A 17,131-nucleotide genomic window follows, 5' to 3' on the forward strand; every position below is an offset into this window, starting at 1 on the left:
CTTATTGTCAGATATTATAGTAAGCGAGATATTTGTACAATTTTCCCCCAACAATGTGAGTGACCATATCCTTTGCATATTCCTATAAAGTCCAGTCAATGGCATGCTGCGTGCCTGCTCTCTGCATGTGTCCACCCACTGCTTTGTGATGTTACCAGTTCAGGGGGTATTCTGGCTTTCATAAGTTTTGGGGGCACGTTCCATACCACATGACCTAGCCTATGTGCAGGAACTCTCAAGGCACCAATGAAAGTCAAGTTGTAAGTCAAAGTTGTCCGGAAGCTGCAAGGAAGAGAGGGAGAACTCAGTTCTTTTTGAGGAGTGCAAGTCTGAGCAGCTTGCTATAGCTGGCCTTGAAAGCCAAAGATTTCTGGTGGGTGTGACCTGATTTGAACAGGAGAGCAACAGCTAAATGATCTGTCATCTGGCATTCACTGTAGTGATGTACAACCATGGGGATATTGATGTTGAAGGGGGCTGTGCCTGCCAAGGACAGAGAGGAGATCCATAGGAAACATCTGTAGCTTCTTCTCAATTTTGTTGTGACAGAATACAAAAGTACTCTAAAGAGTAATATCTTTACAACTGAATGAATAAATATGACAGATAGTTTTAAGCTTGGTAGGGTAATAAGAGGACTAGAAAAAAATTTATTGAAATGTTAATGCTATTTTCAGAAGCAGGATTCCCAGAAGACATTTTTTGTGCTCTAGGTTAGATCTGGGTCATCCTACACATCATGACATAACCCCAGTATTCCTCTTCCGAACTTCAGTTTCTCAACCTCTTTTCTCACCCACAGCTTCTAGAATGTTCCTGTATGACTCTTGTGTAATCAAATAAAAACAGGTCTTTTAAATCAAATTCTGATCCTCATCCTGCCTTTTTTGAATGCTTCTCATGCCTTCCTTCTGCAAAAGGACAAAAGAGAACTTTTCCTTGTCCAACTGTGATTATCTGCCATTTGCCTCCACTGCATCCTGGTCTCTCATCTGCTCTTTCCCATCCACCCAAACCCAGGAGCCCTTGCTCCACTGTTCAAACTGTACCCTCTGTTTCGAAGGCCATTTCCTCCTCTCCAGGGAAGAATCCATTCATTGTCCCAGCTTCAGGAAAGATGTCCCTCCCTAAGGATCCTATTCTGGCTTCAACTGGATCTGGGCAGAATCCCATGAGCATCGTCCCTCCCCAAGCCTCTCTGAGGTGCTCATCATCAATTCAACACAGCTTTGTTTTCCATAGTTCTGTAGTGTCATGATAGACAGCCCACCCTGACACCAAATATACTGGCTTTGATCTATTATGACTTTAGTTTTATCCATTAGAGTGTGTTGGCCTTAAAATGTCCAATAAACACAGTTTCAGAAAAAGAAAAATATTAATAAAAGAGCAGCAGAGGACAGAGAGATGCTCTGATCCCACAGTTCACATTTCATGCCTAATTCGTCAAGGAATCTAACACAGAAAGGAGATATGACACCAGTGCTGTTATCCTGGTGTTCTGATTCCAAAGACACCAAGAGAAGCTGGACTCACGAACAAGGCAGAGATTTTGAAGACCAGATATTTTTCCAGCATCAAGTGGATTGTTTAGTGGTGGGGGGGATGTCATAGTGGGCAGCCTCATCCTTAACATTCACAGAGCCCAGCACTTCAGGTTCCTGATTCCGAGCCAGTCAATTTAGGTCTTGACTACAGCTCCACCATTTACCAGCTGGGTAAGCAGAGCCCAACTGATCAACTCCTCATTATCAAATGAAGATAAAAGGAATATTTAATCCCAAGCAGGGTCATAAAAATTTGATTGAATTAGCTGTGCTACGCATTTATCTGTGAAATAAAGAAACATCTAGAGAGAATCTCCAATTCTTATTATAAATGGATTAAATACAAAATAAATGAATTGCTTTCCATAGAACTGAAACTATTTTTTGTTGAGTTGTTAAATTCTATGTAGTGAAAACATAAAACTATTGAACACAGAGCATGTACAGATAACCTACATAAGAGCTGAAGAAGACTGGGCCTTTCAGTTTCCATCATGGATTCAAAAAGGGCTCGCCAGTCCTCACAGCTCTCTTAAGAGCTATTGACAATTAATGACTGCTGGGAGAAGGGGAGTCCTGGCCTTCAGCAGTATGTTGGCCATGCTCTAGTGAGAAGCCCCACCCCCATGCTTGTACAGCAGCACTAATCAAACTCAATGGGTTAAAAAAAGACATGAATGTCGGAGGGAAACCTGTTGGGAAGAAAAGGGGATCAGCAAGAGTGCAAGGGCAGAAGACATGGTAATGGGGTGAATACAATCACAATACTTTATAAATGTTGTCAAAACGACAACAAATTCAACCAAATGGGGAGGAATAAATAACACTAACACTGAAGATGTTTGTAAAATCCACGTGGAAATCTCTTTTATATTTCACACACACATACACACACACACACACACACACACACACACACACACACACACTCATACAAACGATAAACACAGATCTCCAAATAAAAAGCCCAGTATCAGATGTGATTTGTTGGTCAGAGGTGTCATGGAGCCTTCCTAAACAATGTAGGCTATTGCTAATGTTTTCAGTTGTTCAGCAGAACTTTATGGTCAGACCCACTTGCTGCAGGCATCATAGACTTCGGTCACAGGATGTGGGGAAATCAAGCTGGTACTGACCAGGAAGCTTCCTCCCTGCTGGCTCACTTTCATGGTACTTGAAAGCACTTTGAAAGTTACTAGGGGAAAAGTCAACAGTCTAATCTAGCTGTGAATTCTGAAGCTACAATAATGATGGCAAAATATACCCATGGGTATAATAGTGGCACAAATGTTATGGGGGCAACTAATTACTGTCTGATTGGCTTTAAGGCCATCTTTCAGGGGGAGACACCTGCCTGGTACTCCAGATCTAGACAGGAATCTGTGGTGGGGAGCTCACAGGCCCCAGGGTGAATCTACTACTGCTATTTTGCTAAATGGATATAATACCAAACTGTCCTCTAAATTTGTGTATTTAGACCCATAATTATTGCAGCTCTCAGATGTCATGGGAGAAGTTTCTATGTGCAGTAGAGTCAGTTAACTTCAAAAGTCACAACAGGTCAAAGTGCAGAGAATAAGTCACAAATGAAACATCTGTATCACAAGCCCTTCTTGCAAGACTCAGGGACCACTGCAGAAAAGGACGCAGAAAGAGTATAAGAATCAGAGGCTGGGGAAAGACCAAAGGAAAACAGTGTCCTCTGGACATGACAGGACTGCAGCATTCATGAGCTCAGAGCTGCTGTGGTTCCCAATGCAAGACTTGTACAAGACCAAGCCAGTCAATATTCCAACAAAAGGACCAAGGGCCCCTAGCTGAGGAGCTATTGATTGCTAATGGATTCTGGAAGAAGGAGAGTTGATTTTCTTTAAGGGTGTGGCCTCTGGGAGGTAGGCTACACTCTAGTGGATGGTCCCATACCCATGAATATATGGGCAGCACAAATAAGACTAAGTTGATTTTTAAAAAGTTGAGAGGGAATGGGATCTTGGAAGAGTTAGGGAAAGAGAAATGAAGGGTGAATATGAACAAAATGCATTGTATGTATGCATGAAGCTCTTAAACAGTGATAATAAGCTCATTCATTCATTCATTTAGAGACAGGGTTTATCTGTAACCACAGCTGGCTGGAATTTGCTACATAGACCAAGCTGGTCTCAGTTTCACAAAGATCTGCCTGCCTCTGTCTCCCAAGTGCTGGGATTAAAGTGTGTGCCATCATGCCCAGCTGAAAGTGAAGCTTTAAACAATAAAAATTTTATTTAAAAATTCAACCAAGTATCTTTTCAGTAATGGCATGGTTGAAGAATATAAACTTACTAATAAAAGAAAAATAAATTAAAAACTGAAAGCAACTTTCAGTTTAGTTGTTAAATTCTATTAAATTTAAATTTCATTATGATTTTTATTTTACATGTACTGTATGAGCCTGCATGTATGTAAGTGCACCCGTGTTGTGCAATGCCCATTGAGGACAGAAGAAGGCATCAAATCTCCCAGAACTGCAGTTAGAGATGATTGTTAGCCATCATGTGGGTGCTAGAAATTGAACCCAGTCCTCTGCAAGAGCAGCCAGTACACGTAACCACCGAGCCATCTTTCTAGGCCCTGTTTAGTAAAGATTTTTAGATGTGCTACATTTATTCAGTAATAGAACCACCCATTGTCCATATTTTTACTTTTATACAAAGATATTGTGACTTATGTTTTGTTTAAATTTAATTCCCAGAGTTTACGTTATAAACATACTTTGAAGCACAAATATTTTGGGAACAGAAAAATGTTTTAATTAAGTTTAAATTAATTCTGCATCTACAAAGGAATTCATTCTCTAGTAAAGAAAGAGCACTTTCTTGTAGAAATTCTGCAGATGAACCCGTGAAACTAAGCTTTGAAATAGACAATCCCTAATTATTTAGCAGAAAAAGAAACTTGTATATGTGATTTTAACTGGGAAAGACAAAGCCTCAGCAACAAGGTTAAGTGATTCCCTTATAAAAATGCCCTACCTTTTCCAGAATTTCTGCCTGCTGATTAATATGCCATCCCTGAGTATAGTTTTAGGAGATAGTTGTGTTTGCGGAGGGAATCTGTGTGTGCGGAGGGAATCTGTGTGTGCATGTGTATATGTGCATGTTTGTGTGCTCGTGTGTGTGTGTGTGTGTGTGTGTGTGTGTGTATACAAGTGTGCTCAAATGTGGGTGTCTTGTGGAGACCAAAAGTTGGCAATGGTGTCTTCCTCCATCACTCATTACCACATTTTGGGGGACAGGTTCTTTCACTGAACTTAGAGAGGCTGGTTGATCATAGAGTCCCATGGATCTTTCTGTCCACATCTCTGAAGAATTGGGGTTACAGTGTGTGCTGCTGTGCCCAGCTTGTACTTTACCCACTGAGCCATTTCCCTGGCCTTAGAAGATACTAAAAGTGATTACATGGCAAGGACCAGATTCATGCATGTCCTAAACCCTGAACCCTGTTGATCATGCTACAATAAAATTAGTATTTATTCACAGTTTATTTCTCCCTTAATAATTAATGTTAAAGAAAATTATTTACCAATAGCAAACCTTAATTTTAATGCCTACTAAGTGGCTTGGCAATTCAGACTTACAGCATAAAATGTTGTACAACCTTAAGAAAGTTTCACTGCCGTTAAATTGTACAAATGTAAACAATTAGTAAGTAGCCTTTTCTCTTAAACTGTACATTTAATAGCCGCATCCATTGGTTTATTCCTGTGGCTGATTTCTTCGTATAATGCCATTTTTAAGCAGTATTTTTCTCTCTCACACTCTAGAAGCATGTTTTTACTGTGAATGAACCACTAATCGTGCAAGGTTTGGAGGCGTGCACCAGCCACGGGGGAGAAGTCCAGCCTCACTCCTTCCTCCCCTTTCCTGCCTCTGTTAGTCACCAAGGAGGCCTGACATTCCTGAGGTTTTGCAAAAAGTCCCATTTTGCCCTTGAAAAGTTATTATTTTGTGAAAAATTTCCAAATTTAGCTTGGCAGGACAATAGTCTAGAGATGTGTACCACAGAGCATTTTTGTGGATAAAAATGTATAGGGAAAACTGTCTCAAGTTACTTCCCATCTCCACGTACGTGGTGATTGTACATGAGTTATGTATTACAGATTGTGAGATCCTGCAGTAAAGGCAAATGGGTTTAACAGATTACTTAAACCATATTTTAGTAATATCTATGTTATCTGTGAATTCTGAGATGTGGGGATCCCAGAATATCATGACGCTTCCACTTTTTGTATGTTGGGTCAACAAGATACCCTGCAATACCCCGGCTGAAGAGAAGACAGTGTGTAATCAGAGAAGGGATTCAAGGCAGATGCCAATGGATCTTCTCTTAGGAAAGGAGGCCCATCTCAAGCAACATACATGTACATTGTAGAGTTAATTTGTCTATTTAAATAAGTCATCCTGAATGAACTAAAATCTATTTAAAGTCATCCTGAAAGCACTAAAAGTAGTAATGTCCAGTGTGTTCTTAAAAACAGCTTCATGATACCTAGGTACAAATGCTTGACTGGATAGGACTTAACATGTATGGTAGAATACATGAGGTCCAGTGGGAGAGTGGGGGGGCATGGATGAGGGAAGAGGGTCTAAATTTGATTAAGAACTGTTATATGAAATTACAAAAGCTCAATAAAAGTTTTTAAAAGAAACAGCTTCATAACCCCAAAAGTCACTGTCAACAATATGTCATCAGATCATTCAAGAAAGTTAAGGAAAACAAAGAACTTAACTAACTAAATGAAGGGCTAAGGATCCAACCACACACAGAGAGACATGCAAGGGCAAAGTAAACAGCTGCACAAGGGCCCTGACTCTGGAATGGCTGGGGGAAAATGAACAAATTAAATATCTAAATAGATTTATCTTGAACACATGTGATTCACCACTGATCAAGGGGAAAGGACAATATTGTATGCGTAATTTTAATTTAAAATGAAGCAGCCTGAAGAAATTGGCAACAGCTAGTGTGGATCTCTTTCCTTTCCCTGTTGTTCCCACTAGAACACTGAAAACCCTATGGAAATATGCCACAGGAAGCAGACGTCAGATAAACACAGGAAGTAATTACTGAACAGGAAAGTTTGCAGGAAATGGATTGTTTATGTTTCCAGGGTGTTCCTGCACTCTGAGGAGACTCAGCAGTAATGAATGAAGTAGATTCATACTTACAGGACAGCCACTGTTGATGTAATGCTGACATTGAACGCTCCTCACATCGTATTCAGTTTTAAATATGAAGATAATCATGACCTTAAATTGAATATAGTTTGTCAAACAAGTATCTTAAAATGTAGAGACTCCATTTTGGTTAGTTTTCTTGATTTTGTTTCTAGGAATTAATATAAGGAAGAAAACTTATTTTGAAAAGAAGGTAAGAATTTTAAGCCTTAGTTGTGGAGCCTGGGTTTTAACAAAATCTGATTGCATGGCAATAGTGTTTAAGTATTAGTAAAGTTTTCAATATAAAGCTGTGTTTCCTGAGCAAGGGAAGCTCAGGGCATTAAATGGTTAATACAGAGCTTAATCATCAGAGGAATACTATTGCAACTAGGAGGCTAAATTTATTCATACTTAAAATTTACCTAATCTAAACTACTTTTTCTCATTGACTTTGAATAATCTCCATAACCCCTCAAGCGAGTGCTCTCCCTCATCTCCATGTGGGCTCTGAAAGTGTCTCCCACTATCTTTCTCTTCAGAATAGATTCAGTTTTCACATGCTTGATCTCAAGCCTCCCTCAGAGACATGAGTGGCCTCTGTAATGTGAGCTTATCTGAGAAACGGCTAGAAAGATCTCTGCCTATAGTCAAGGGTGCCCAGCCCTAATCAGAGAGGCCACTATAATTCCTCTGCCTCAGTGTCATTTTCTAGCAGGAGCCATAGACCAGGAGGAAAAACCTGGCTTGGAGGTAGGTAAACTTAGGTGTGCATTTGAGCTGTGAGATCTTGGACAGCTCACTTAAACTCATTAAGGAAGCTTTTGTTTTCCTATCTGCAAAACGGGAACAAGCATATCAGAGGTGTAGTGAACATTAAATGACCACATGGTTAAGGTTGTTTAATTAAATATCGGGTACATGGCTTAAAGTCTCTTTATTCATATTGGCTACAAAACCAGGAAATATGATGTTTTAATAAACTGTAACAGAATACAGCAAACAGAGCAGTTTGTTAAGAACGTATATTGATTTTCTTCTGGTTCTAGAGACTAAGTCATCCAAGACAAAGGCTCCAGCAGCTCTTTGGTGGTGAGGGCAGGCTTCCCAATGGCACCCTGCTTCTCTGTCCTCTAGGGAGAATAAATGCCGTGTCCTCACAGGGCAGAAGTCAGAAGGGCAAAGGGGACCTCACTGTTTCCCCAGCTCTTTATAATGGGGAATAGATTCATGAGAGCCCCACTCTCAGTATTAATCATCTAAATCTCTGTCCTGTGACTGTGTCCTGGAGAGCCATGAACAAACGTCTATTTACCCCATCTAGGGCATCTATGATGTCCAAAGGAATGGCTCCTCCCAAGTCTAGCTTGGTTGACCCAATGGGGTTACCTATAGGAGGTGGGTGACTCAAAGGCAGCTGACTCACAGAGAAACACACCTCTATATGGCTCACAACTCACAATACCTGCATTTTGGGGATCCCTGGACAACCTGAGGGCAGTCCTGTGCATGTTAGAGTCTCCTCTCTTCAGCAACTGTTAACTGCTTACACATCCTTGGGGAGAGAGCTTGCAAGTCTTGTAGCTTTCTGAACTTCTTGAGCCAATAAGCTATATGAATTTCTGAGCCTTGTAAGCTTCCTTTACTTAGAACTGTGAGTCTCCGCTATTCCTCCAGGAGGGGGTGCCTTAATCTAGAATGGTTGCACAGTCCCTATCTTTTAATATGATTACACTGAGATTTAAGTTCCAATATGAATTTAGAGGTGCTTCAAACATTGAAGCCACGGCATTTTGCAGATTGTATTAATTCTTTCTTATAGAAATACAAGTATTTTCCAAACCTTCTTAATTATAATGTAAAACCACTGTCTTTCCATTTATTTCCTGTATCACATTTCTATATATTTACCAATAGAGGCAGACCTTCTAAGTCACAGTGAGTGGTTAGAAATTCTCTCTTCTAAATAGCCCTAGGAAGCTACTAGACTAGACTGATGAAGTCTTGTGTTCAAGACAGGTAAATTAATTATATTGGATCATACATATCCCACCCTTTGAGCTAGGGCCTTTTGTTTTCAAAATACTCTAGCTAAAATGCAGTCATTTCAACAGAGTTAACAGTAATAGAGTCGGCCTCAATGGCTTATTGCATAATTTTTGGATTATTTTAAAACATGGTTATAATTAAAATTACAGTGAGACTCAGACAATGGGATTTGATGGATACAGGAAAACTCCAAAGTAAAGAAGTGTTTGAAGCAATAGTTTTGAAATAATAGCCAAAAAAGGGGCACAGTGAAGGCAGCAGAGGGAGAAGAACTCAATCCATTTCCATCTGACCTGGGTGGCCCAGAGGAAGCTCTGAATTAAACAGAATAGTTAAAGATGGACAGATGAGTTTAAAGTGTGTGTGTGTGTGTGTGTGTGTGTGTGTGTGTGTGTGTGTTGTAGGGGAAGGATAAGAAAGCGTTTTTCTAAATACTTCACCCTGGGTCTAGGCTGTCCCATAACTGCTGTTAGACAAAGATAACGGTTGTATAGAATTGTTTTCATATTTTCTTTGTCTCTCCTGGGGTGGTATTATGAGTCACCACAAGAGCAAAAGTCACCTGGAAGGGATCCAAGTATAGACCTGCGTAGCTAGGACTGTGGACTGTGAAAACTAGGATGGAATCTGGTTGCTATGTTACATTTGATGGGGCCATTTAAAGGTTCAAATGAAGAATTGAGCTTGAGCAACTTGAATCTCCCAGTGATAGAAACTCTAGTTTCTCATTTTCTATAAAACAAGGCATTAGGCCAATGCTCTGCTACAGAGAGCTGTGTTTTGTTCCCTGGAATTATTGTAAAAGGCAAAACAGCTTGTACCATGGTAAAATATTCATGTTGTCACTGTGTTTGCTTATGAACGTGCCTTCTGCTCCCCTCACAGGCAGGCTGGCTGTTTGTGAATAGCTATGTAGGTGCCAGACCTGCAGCTTCTTTCTAGCAAGGTTGCGGGGCAGGCAGCATCCGCGCAGTGTTGGTACTATTTCCTGGTTGTTCTTTGAATAGATTTTGTTTTGTGGAGTGCTTATTAGGCAGACTGTAGTTTCGTGGTGATCTGTTCCCACTGCTCAAACTCTTGCCTCTAGCCATCTTTTAAAGATTCGACATTTTTTTTTGCCTCTGGGCTCCTCGTGCTTATTTGTGACTTTCAGAAAGTTTTCCTGCAGATAATGTGTTTTCTCTGAAAATCGATGCCACTAGGTTATTAGAAAATGGCACTGAATGCAAGGGCTCTTGGTAAGGTTCAAGCTGCATCAACTGGGAAACATGAAGCTAATTACTGTTATCATTAGAAACATTCTTTTGGCTAGCTCTGTATTACAATAGCCCTTTGGAGTCAAAATTAGATTTCTTCTTCAAATTTGAAAAATCAATGCAGAACCAGTAAACACTGGAGATGCTGCTCAGTGGTTAAGAGCACTTGCTATTCTTGTAGAGGAGCAGAGTTCGGTTCCCAGCACTCAGGTCGGGAGGCCAATGCCTGCCTGTTACTCCAGTTCCAGGGAATGTGATACCCTCTTCTGGCCTCCTGTGGGACCCACATACACATGTACACACATAATAAAACAAATCTTTTTCAATAATGATGGGGGATGTAAGTCGGTTGGTAAAGTGCCCGCTGCACAAGCATGAGGATTTCAGTTTGAGCCTCGGCACAAACATGGAAGCTAGGCTTTGTGGTATATGTCTGTGACTCTAGCAGGGGATGGAAAGAGACAGGCAGATTCCCACAAGCATGCTTTCTAGCCAGTTTGGCCAATTGGTGAATCTACGCTCAAGGAGAGGCCCTTGCTCAAAAAATAAAGCAGAGAAAGATAGAGGACGACACCAAACATTGGTCTCAGGTTTCCACATGTACATGGCTCGATGTGCGACTGTGTGTGCTCACAGGCATGCTACACACAGAAGCACAAAAAAGAAAAATGAAATATTATTTTGAAAAAGCACTCTTAATTTTACAGATTTCTTTACATCGTATTTTCCATTTGTCCTCTGTGTCTGAGGAACCCCATGACTGATTGTTTTGTTCTCCTGGCTTCTTCCTTCACCTGTCTGTCATCTCTCTTTATACTGACCTTTCTTTGAAGATTAGCCTTAGCTTGCTCTGGATTTTATATTGGTTTTTGATTCTTTTCTTTCTTTCCTGGGGTGCATTTAAAATGCCATGAGCAAATTGTTACTTAACTCATTTTCTTTATTTCTAAATTCAAATTTCATTTCCTGCTCTATTATTTCTATTTTTAATTGCCCTTAGGTCATTTACTCTAGTTTACATTTCACTTAAGTTGCATTTTGCCTGTATTCTCTGGGATTTTATACTAAAATTGCAACCATGTGAAAATTTTCAGTATGGTTTGGACAACTGAAGATATGCAGGTTTATGTGTATATATATGTGCATATACAGCTATGTGTGTTCATGTGTGTGCAGGTGCACATGTGTGTAGGTATGTTGCATGCAGATACATGTGGAAGCTAAAATTCAACTCTAGCAGTCATTCCTAAGGAACACAGTCCATTTTTTTTTTCACTGTCCTGGAGCTCAGTGGTTCTGCTAGGCTGGGTGACTAGTGAGTCCCAAGGATCAGCTTGTCCTCACATCCCAGTGCTGGCAACACAAGTATGTACCACTACCCCTGATCTTTTTTCATGAATTCTGAGGGTTGAACTTTAGTTCTTGTGCCTTCATGGCAAGTACTTTAAGATGAGCAGGCTGATTGATCCCAGTGCAACATTACAAGGAATATATCAGGAAAGAAATATCATTTTCCATTAAAATTGTTCAAGGCTGTATTAACAAATTGAATAAGATCATGTACACTGTGTGATTAACTATACATACAATGCACGCCTGTGTTTTTGTGGACCTATTTTTATATTTTATTTATTATTTTTATTTTACATGTATGCATGTATTGCCTGCATGTAGGTAAGTGTACCTGTGTCATGCAATGCCCGCCGAGGACAGAAGAGCCTGTTGGATCCCCTGGAACTGGAGTTATGGACAATTGTTAGCTGCCATGTGGGTGCTGGGATTCGAACCCAGGTCTTCTACAAGAACAGTCAGTGTTTTTAACTGCTGAGCCATCTCTCCAGCCTTGCTGACATATTTTTAAATAGCAATTTCCTTCTCTGCATCCTTTCTAAATGTGACTTTTGCATTGTTAGAATTTGTGCTCTTTCTTAAATGTCTGTAAACTATGTAAAGCTCTTCCATTGATGCAGCTCTTACACTACTGGACTGTTTCTAGTATCTGTTATAGAAAGGAAGACTTCAATTTGCTTTCTGTTTTCTGGGCCATACTCTTGATTGTTGTGCCCAGTAAGTCAGTCAGTCCATGGTTCTGAGTTCTAACTGATGAAATGTGAGCCATGTGAATGCTAAACCAAGTCTAAGCCTGTCCTCATCCTAGAATCTAGGTAGAGAAAAGAGAATAATTACCCAGGTTGAATTTATGAGCAGTGTTTGGACATGGACCCACAATGTGAAGGGGTCTTCATCCATCCTTCTAAGCTGAGAGATACCTAACAGGAACATTCTTACTATCTCCCAGAAGGCAATAAGCTATGAGTGTGTGGGGTGACTGTCACCCAGAGTGTGTTTGTTGGATTAACTCAAGTTACTTTCAAGATAGCAGCATGCCTCAACAGGTCACTAGTGTCAAGCACAGGATCCCTTGCTAAATGTGAATTCCAGATAAACAACAGGTAGTGAACAATTGTCTTTTGTTTACTACAAACATGTCCTATGTCCTTTTGAAAACACTTAAACCAAAGAACAGATAGGTTATGGAAAATACAAATCATGGTATTTTTTGATAGATCCCCAAACTCTTTAGATAGAAAACATTTAGAATTTGGAGAACACTCACTGCTTTTGTCCATTTCCTCAGTGTATGTAGAGCCATTAAAATAAAATTCTTCTGTGCTGGCGCCATGTGTCGGCATGAGAGGAAAATGTGACCTTGGCAGCTTGCAGCTAAGCACTTCCAGGGCTCACTCAGTGCCAGGGGATTCCCAATATTATTTGTTAGTAAGGAAGTTTCTTAGACTATGTGTATGACCTTGTTCATAACTTAAAACTTAGTTTTCTATTTTCCTCATTCTTTTTTTTTTTAATTTTTACTTATTTATTATATAATTTTTTTGAAAATTTCATAAATGAAATTTTGTATTTACATCATTTCTACTCTTTCCTGTCCCCCTCAAACTCCTTTGATGTCCCCCCAACTCCTTCTCAATTTTTATCCACTTATTATATAGATACATGTATATATTTATAAATATGCATATATGTAAATAATGCACTGAGCTCATTTATTGGTGTGTGTATGTACCTGTGCATATGGTTGACCACTTAGAATGAGATAAACTCTCAGAGAGCTAGGCCCTGGCGACAACTGAGTTTCCATGTTCCCTCCCTCAGCATCCATTGATTGCCTGTGTCTGTGCATCCTGAGGTGGGACCCCATGAAATTCCTCTCATCCATCTTGGCATGTCGACTGATTTTGTCATTATGCAGATCTTGCTAGACTACCATATTGTGGAGATATCATTGGAGCAGCTTCCCTACTGTGCCTTGAATGCATTAACTAGCAGCAGGTATCTTGTCCCTCCGGCTCTTATATTCTTTCTGCCTGCCTCTTCCCCCATGTTCCCTGAGGGTTGCATGGTAGATGTATTACTTAGGGCTGGGTGTCCCACAGTTACTTGTTCTCTGCATTTGACCAGTTGTGGAACTTTGTAATAGTCTCCATGCAAAAAAGGCTTCTTTGGTAAGTGGTAAGAGCAACACTTGTCTGTGAATATAAAGATACATATTTAGAATATAATAAGATATACATTAGTCTAGGAATGCAGCAGTAGTATGTTTATCTCTAAGGTCCATGACCTCTCCAACCATGTGTACTTGTCTTTGTTTACAGTACTAGGTATGGATCTGCTCCTACTGAGAGAGCCTTAAGGCCAATTAGCTGCTGATTACTACAAAGAGGAATGTGCCACTATTGCACCAATAGAAACAATTTGCTGGGGTGGTCATTGTTGTGGCTCATAGGCTTTGCAGATGGGAAGGACCATAAGTTGATTTTTACCTTTGGAGCTGGCATCATGTTTCCCCATACTATGAATGATAGTCCTTGGGGCGGGGGCTTCTGGGTCAGTTACAGCTCATTTGCTCCAAGTCCTGTGTCCAAAATATCTCCTGTTTTCAGTGATAGGGTCTTAACTTCCAAGTTCTGAGAGGCAATGAAGGGTTGTGGCAAATAATTTTGGGAGTCTCTTGGACCACCCTGACCAACAACTTGCAGGAAGATGTCCTTTGCCTGGCATTGTGATTTTCGTTCTATAGGCTTCAGCTACACACTTGGACTCACATTTATATTCTATGTGTATTTTTCAATAGGCTTATGAAATGATACGTTTCCTTATGGTTTTTTACACCACTTGCATATTATCCATCTATCTTCTCTCTCCCCCTGTATATCCTTCCCTCCTCCCTCCCCAGTTATAATAGCCCCATCTCCCCCTTGATAGCATCTGTCTCCTACTCTTCCCCATCTCAAGTTCCTTTGTCCTCCCTCCCCCAAGACTTCTATGGGTACATCAAGATATATACTCAAGTCTAAAAATTTGGAGCTAAGATCCATAAATAAGAGAGAACGTGCATCACTTATTTTTCTCAGTCTGGGTTATTTACTCAGTATAATAGTTTCCAGTAATACCCATTTATATGCAAATTTTATGATTTCTTCCTTTTTTATAACTGAGTGGAATTCAATGTGTAAACATATCACAGTTTCATTACCCATTGTTTCCATTTTTTGGCTATTGTGAAAAGAGCAGCAATGAATTTGCTGAGCAAGTGTTTCTGCAGGAGGATAATAAGTGCTTTGGGTATATGACAAGGGGTGTTACAGCTGGGTCATTCCATTCGTAGACCTACAGCATTCATCACATTGATTTCCAAAGTGGCTGTACCAATTTGCAATTCCACCAGCAGCAAATGAGGGTCTCTTTTCCCTGCATCCTCTCCAGCCTTTGTTGTCAATTGTTTTCTTGATATTAACCATTCTGACTGCGGTAATATGAAATCTTGAAGTAGTTTTAATTTGTGTCTCTGTAATTACTAGGATGTTGAACACTTTTTCGGGTATTTATTGGCCACTTTTATTTCTTGTTTTTAGAACTCTCTGTTCAGATCTAGAGCCCATTTTTAATTGAGTCATTTGTTTTCTTGATTCTTTTTGAATTCTTTACATATTCTGGATATTGATCCTCTATCAGCTGTATAGCTGGTGAAGATTCTCTCCCACACTGTGGGCTTCCTCATCACTCCATTGATTGTTTCTTTTGCTGTGCAGAAGCTTTTTTGTTTAATGAGGTCCCATCTCTCTATTGCTGCCCTTTATTTGTGAGTGAATGGAGTCTAATTTGGAATGTCTTTACCTGTCTCTTTCTCTCATCAGGTACTGCTTATGTTTTTGTCTAAGAGATTCAGCATTTGTGATCTCACAACGTGGTCTTTGATTCATTTGGAGTTGATTTGGGGGCAGCGTGATAGATACGGGCCTAATTTTATTCTTCTACGTGTTCTGAGTGCTACTTTGATGGCCCCTTTCTTTTCACATTACTTTGTTCACCTTTAATAACTAAAGGTGAACTTGGTGAATTTGACTCATGTAAGCACTTCAGCAAAGATTCTTATGTAAATTAAATAGAATTCTCGGACATTTTCAGCAAAAGCTGTGACCTTGGAAAACAGAGAAAAGTACAAAACAAGAGAAGAAAGGGCAAGCAAAGAAAGAAACTGGGCTAGAAATGAAGCTCAGTGGCAAAGCAATTATGGAGCATGTGCAAGAGCCCAGGTTCCATGCCCAGCACCACACACACACACACACACACACACACACACACACACACACACAGAGTTAGCTTCTTAGAGTAAAACACCCAGAGACACATGTGGAAACATCCATGGATAAGTCCCTATCAAAGCAATCCTCACCCACACTGTGGACATGAGAACAATTCAGTCAGTGAATAGTGGGAGATGTGCTCAGGCTGTTGCACAAATACATCACAATGTCTTCAGAGTTCTCAACATAGAATCTTACAAACAGGTTTACATTATCAATGTCCATTACTATTATTTTCCTAGGTGAAACCTCTTAGTCTCTGAGGTGTTTTAGAATTTCATGTACAGTGTAGGAATCTAGTATTAAACAATATTCATTTATCCAAGAAATGGTGGTTAACGCAAGCTAGTACACAGTCACATTTTATATCACAAAACCCAAACCATCATGTTGTCAGTTTACGTAGAGATCCCCTCAAGAGATGTTAGCCACTGCATGATTTATTTTAAGATTTTGTAATTAGCTCAGTTAACCAAAAGAAAGAAAAAGCAAATCCAAATCAATGAAATCAGAGATGAAAGGGGAAACATCACAACAGACATCCAAAAGATCCAGGCACAGATGGATTTACAGCAAAATTCTACCAGATATTTAAAGAAGACCTCCAACCAATACTACTTAAATTATTCAAAATAATAGAAACAGGAGGGAGAACTCCCAAATTCCTTCTTTGAAGCCAGCATCACTCTAATACCCAAACCAGGTAAAGACACAACCAAAAAAGAAAACTATACACCCATATCCTTAATGAACATAGATGCAAAATTTTTCAACAAAATACTTGCAAACTTCATACAGACACACATCAAAATGATACCCACCATGATGAAGTCTGCTTTATCCCAGAGATGCAGGGATGGTTGAATATATGTAAGTCAATAAACATCAAAATCATATAAATGGGCTCAAAGACCAGAACCACTGGCCATCTCAATAGATGCTGAGAAGGCCTTTGAGAAAATTCAACAGGCATTCTCCTTTTCAACATAGTGCTTGAAACTCTTGCTAGAGCAGTAAGACAGGAGAAGGAAATTAAAAGAGTACTAATTGGAAAAGAGGAGGTCAAATTATCCCTCTTTGCAGATGATATAATACTATACATAAGAGATCCCCAAAATTCCACTAGAAAACTGTTAGAAATGATTAATACTTTCAGTAAAGTGGCAGGTTACAAAATCAACTTTGAAAACTGTTAGAAATAATTCTTTCAGTAAAAACGGCAGGTTATAAAACCAAGCTACAAAAATCAGTAACCTTTCTATATACCAGTAACAAGCAATTGGAGAAAGAATACAGGGAAATGCTCCCATTCACAATTGCTTCAAAAAAATTAAAATATCTTGGAGTAAATCTGACGAAAGACACCAATGAACTCTACAGTGAAAATTTTAAATCATTAAAGAAAAAGATTGAGGAAGAAG

Source organism: Nannospalax galili, unplaced genomic scaffold (assembly GCF_000622305.1).
Source record: "Nannospalax galili isolate Female #2095 unplaced genomic scaffold, S.galili_v1.0 scaffold43, whole genome shotgun sequence".
NCBI lineage: Eukaryota > Metazoa > Chordata > Mammalia > Rodentia > Spalacidae > Nannospalax > Nannospalax galili.